We start from the raw sequence: 5,162 nt of genomic DNA on the forward strand, positions 1-5,162 counted from the left end.
AAAAAAAAAAAAAAAAAAAAAAAAAAAGACCATAGCAAATACAGAAGCCTGCACAGCTACAAAACAAAAACAAGAAGTCAGGTCAGGCCCCCCGTTCTGAATCTATGATCTACTTCTTCATGGGTCTAGGAAAGCTTCACATCTCAAGTTCTTAAAGATAATACACACACGTGATGGCTTATTTAGCCTGCAGATTCCCAGATCCCCATTCTGATTTAAGAGAACTAAGCTGGGCCCAGGAATCTGTAAAAATCGCATGCGTATCATAGGTAAGGAGATGACCGAGGCTGCCATCTGCCCAAATGAGTTAATGGCACAATCAAAACCAACTCTCCAGTCCCACCAGATGTGTGAAGGAAGCCTCTATTTGACGTCTTCTACGGACCTGACAACTTGCTATTGGTCCCGTCCCCCAGACGGGAGCAACACGTTATTTGTCAGGAGGCAGTGCTGGAAATACAGATGCCAGGGCCTGATCCCAGACTCAGTCAATCTGTGAAGTCCCAGACATGATCAACTGTGGAATCTCAGACTCTCTTAACCAACCGCACCCTCCGCCGCGGGATTCTTCATGCAGAGAGCGCCTGAGGACCCTAACGCAGCGCAAAGAACGGGGACTCCAGATCCATCACTTCTCAGCGTCATAACCTGTGGCAGATGACTCCACCTTTGTGAGTCCCAGTCTCTTCCTCAATAAACAGAGATATCATTACTTCCCTCATAGAGGAGGCGCAGCGTAAGCGAGCCTCGCAGGTTAAAGAAACTGGTCCTTGGTAACCAGGGTTGGCTCCTTTCTCTTTTAGACCCTTTTCCTCTTGGATGAGGCCCCACGGGTCGCTCAGGAACTGACCTCAGAGCAGTCCTCACACCCCCAGCCCCAGGTGCCCAGCGGTAAATCAGGAGGGTGCACACCCGCTGAACGAGTTGAGCGGTAGGTTCGAACTCAATCGTCCTTAGAGCAGCTCCCCGGCTCCAGACCCTCTTCCATCGCCTCTGGCTGGGGGAACCTTAAGAGTGAGGCACGAACTCCAGCAACAGCCAACCACAGGCCGCGGTGATACGCATTTCCTCCCAACGTCACGCGCCACCGCCTCCACTTCCGGTGCGCTGCCTGGAGTCCGAGTAGCTTCACGGTTCTGGCGTCTCGGGGGCCCATGCACTGGGAGAGTTAGACCTGAGGGCAGGATTCGAGTACTACGTGGGGCGGTTGGAGAGACAGCCGCGTCTGCTAGGCCGAGAGCCTCAGAACCTGAGTTCCCGTAAACCGGAGACGGCCAGGCGCCAGGACTTGGGGTCCGCTGCGGCAAGAACGACCTCTTCCCAGCAAAGCTGATGGAAGGGTTAGGGAGTTGGAGGTCCAGATCATGGAGTTTAGCTAAGCAAAAGGATTTGCATTTACTCCTGAAAGCCAAGGAAAGCCCAGGATGCTCCTGCTTCGGGTTCCCATGACAGCCTGGGCAATACCTCGTTCATAGCATTCACCACAGACCACGGACCACGCCTTACTCATCTGTGCTCTCCTGTCCAATTTTGCTTGAATAAATAGACCCAAAGTTCACATGCTACTGTTTTCTAAGTGTATAATCTAGGGCAAGTACTCCACTTCTTTTGAAAAAGTAGGATCTAGGTCCTTTGGGTAGAATCAAAAGAGCTGTATTTTTAAAATTTCGCTAGATGTGGCCTATAATAAATAGATCCCTGACAGACCCTGTACAAAAAAGGAAGAGGGGTGGGTGTCGGGAGGGAGAAGAAAGAAAGAAGGAAAGAAAAAAGGCTTGGGATGTATCTAAGGCACTGAGTTAATTCCCATTTCTCAGTACCATTTAAAAAAATCACAAATTCACTACAAAAAATTCAGTAAACATGAGCAGTCTCCTGACCCCCATCAGCTCTTGAGAAATGTCATGAAAGTGTTCTTGTTAAACCTTGGACATTATCATGTAAAAATAGTAACTATACCACTGAATTACTACTTTGTTCAAGTTGCCTTCTTAGATGTACAAAAATGTGGTAGCTGTGGAAACCTTTAAAATACGCCTAATACTAGATGGCATTTGCCTCCAGGAAGCTCAGTGTACCTCATCAATATACCTATATTGTTGCTACTGTCAGTTGTAATTTTCACAGCATCTGTTATTCTTTGTTACACTTTGTGACACTGAAAGAAAAAAAAAAGATTTATCCTAGAACTGAGAGGAGAGGAAGCTGTGACTATAATTTTCACTTTTTCCAACAACTAGCAATTTGTCAGTATCTCCTTCTGGTTCAGGAACCTTGGCTATATCTCCCAAAGGGTGTGATTTCTTGCCTGTCAATGATTATAGTTTTGGAACAAGAACAAACAAGTCTGGATTGAGAAATCCCTGAAAGCAGTGATTAACACCTGTTTAAACCACCAAGTACATTTCTCAAAAAAAAAAATCAAACCATAACCTGTTTGAAACTGAATCGCTGCATTAAAAAAATAAAGCAGAATCCCTTGCCTTTTTTAGCAGGGCCCAAGGCAATAGTGATGTTGGAAGACTCTGATCTCTTCATGAAAGAGGAGGCCCTATTTGCTTGTTACCCCAAAGTGGGCAGCTGACACACCACCACTCAGGTGGGGCCTTGAAAGACGGGGATTAAGGAAGATCTTCCTGGTGGGTAAAACCTCAAGAAGTACAGTTGGTTTTCCACTTTGTAGTGAGAGAGGGCGAGAAATAAGCCTAGAAGTGTCCCCCCTATACCCTGTGGGCTGGGCACCCCTGGCTTGCCTGGGCTGCACTGAGTGGAGAGGAATTGTCTCAGGCCATCTGTAGAATAATGACATAGTTCACAGAAGTGACGAACTTCCTTTATTTTTTATATTTCTTATGACAACACGGCCATATCTAGTCAATGGCCCATGGGTTGGATTATTAAGACCGAGGTTGGCTGGGCAGTCACTGAAAAGGAACAGGAGTTGGAAGACTCGTGACAGGAAGTCTGGGAAAACACAAGGAGGGTGGATACAGTGTTGTGAAGACATTTGTGTCCCACGTGAATCCTCACCAAAGCATCCCAGGCAGACAAGTGTTTTAATAATCAGGACAAAATTATTCGTTCTGTTAATGGCAATCTTTTCAGGGATTGCTGAGCAGGTTTCAGAAAAAGTAGACATAGTGGCACAGATGGAGAATATACACAGACTGAACACCATAAATTTCTTTCTTTTTTGAAGCTGACCTGGCTATTCCTCCTCCAAATCTAACCAGCAAATGCCAAGACCAATACTGAGCCCTCCATATGTCAACATTCCCCCAGGCAACTGCCCAGCCACTTGGTGGCAGATTGATTACTTGGGATCTTTTCCATCATGAAGAGGATGGAGCTTCTTTCTCTCTGGAACACGCATATGTTTATTCACAGTTCCTGCCTGTGCTGCTCTGGCCTACACTACCGTCTGTGGACTCACCAAAGGTCTATTCACCACCAGGTGTTATAGCTAGCATTGCTCCTGATCAAGAAACTCATTTAACAGTGGGCCGATGGCATGGAATCGCCTCCCTGCCGTTGGGAAACTTGAAAGGGACACTTAAAAGACGGAACGGAAGAGTCTGTTATGGCCCCAACCGGGAGACAAGCCCTGAAAGCGTGAAGTGCTGTATTATTGGATGCACTACATTCTTTGAATGAAAGACCATGATGTGATGATCCCCGCTCCTTAACCAGAACATGTGAGTCTGAGAATCCATGGGTGGAACTGAGAGTGCCTGCTCCCACTGACATATTTAGCAGCCCACCTGCTCCTTCTCCCAGCACCTTTGAGCACCGCTGATTCTCAAGATGAGATTGCTTCTATGAGGGGTAAAACAACGGTGGGATATCAGTCTATCACCTGGCCGTTTGGGATGTGCCATTGAACCAAAGGCAGAATAAAGCATTGCTCTCTGGGCTAAAATGATTGATCTCAAGCACCTTATGCTACCTTATGTCTGGAATCGATGGATTTTCTGGGGTGCCTCGTAGTACTTCACACCCAAAATAAACACCGACAGAATGTGACAGCAACAGCGGCAGCAGTAACGTAATGATCAGTAACTTCGATCCTTCAGGAATGAGGATCTGCCACTTTGTCACTTTGCCAGGTAAAGAAAACCAGTCACCTGAGTTTCTGGCTAAAGGCAAGGGAAACACGGAAGGGGTAGGGAAAGAAGCAGCCGTAGATATCAACTGTGGCTTCATAACCAATGGCAGGAGCAGACTGTATGAACTTCGTGTATTTCCCCTTTTTTTGTTTTTATTAGTACATGTTTTCAGGACATAATGATTCTATCATTGGGAGTTGGCACATGTACACAACACATCTTAATTCTGTTTACTTTTCTGTCCCATCCCTCTTCTCCATCTCCTCTACCTCTTGGTTTTCTTCTCATTTGCAAAAACTCAATCTCCCTGTCTCTTATCTATCTTTTATGTCACTATTTGTACTTTGGATTTCTTACATCAAAGAAACCATGAAATATTTAAGCTTGTGTGTTTGATTTATTTCACTTAAAATTATGGTCTCAAGGTGCATCCATTTTCCTACTAATGACTCAAATTTATCTATGTTTATAGTACTCCATTGTGTGTAAATACCACACTTTCTTTGTTCACTCATCTGTTGATATACATATATATATATACATATACACATATGTGTACATATATATATATACACACACACACACATGTATCACTAGAGTATGATATCTTTAACTATTTTGAAAATATAGCTAAAAGGGGAATAGCTGGGTCGAATGGAATTTCTAGTTTTAGATATTTGAGGAATTTCTATGTTGATTTTCATAGTGCTTGTACTAGTTTACACACCCACCATCAATATAAAAGCGTTCCTTTTCCTCCACAGCCTCCCCAGCATTTGTTATTATTTGATTTCTTGGTGATAGCCATTTTTTTCTGAAGTAAGATGGAATCTAATGGGCACAGATGTTGAACATGTTTTCATGTATTTATCGGTCATTTCTATTTCTACTTATGAGAATTGTCTATACATTTCATTTGCTCAGTTTTTGACTGGGTCTTTTATTTTGAAGGGGCCTAATTTTTTTGAACTTTGGATATTAGTCTTCTATCTGAGGAGTACCTGGTACCTTTTTTTTTTTTTTTTTTTTTTTTTTTTTTTATTTTTTTCCTCTCTC

General features: G+C 44.0%; 1 protein-coding gene across 6 annotated transcripts in view; it reads right to left on the minus strand.

Moving 5' to 3' along the window:
- Alkbh3 (alkB homolog 3, alpha-ketoglutarate dependent dioxygenase) overlaps positions 1-1,060 on the minus strand; it is a 34,533-nt gene extending 33,473 nt beyond the window's left edge. The window contains exon 1 of one of the 6 annotated variants that reach the window (XM_010612531.3): positions 851-1,060. The gene's annotated coding sequence lies outside the window, so the exon portion shown is untranslated. Of the gene's footprint in view, positions 1-385; positions 481-850 lie in introns of those variants that run through there. The other 5 variants (XM_010612530.3, XM_010612529.3, XM_010612527.3 and 2 more) reach the window with 5 other exon arrangements.
- Between the last annotated feature and the right edge of the window lie 4,102 nt (positions 1,061-5,162).

Source organism: Fukomys damarensis, unplaced genomic scaffold (genome assembly GCF_012274545.1).
Source record: "Fukomys damarensis isolate Sample0158 unplaced genomic scaffold, DMR_v1.0_HiC HiC_scaffold_27, whole genome shotgun sequence".
In the NCBI taxonomy this organism is placed as follows: domain Eukaryota; kingdom Metazoa; phylum Chordata; class Mammalia; order Rodentia; family Bathyergidae; genus Fukomys; species Fukomys damarensis.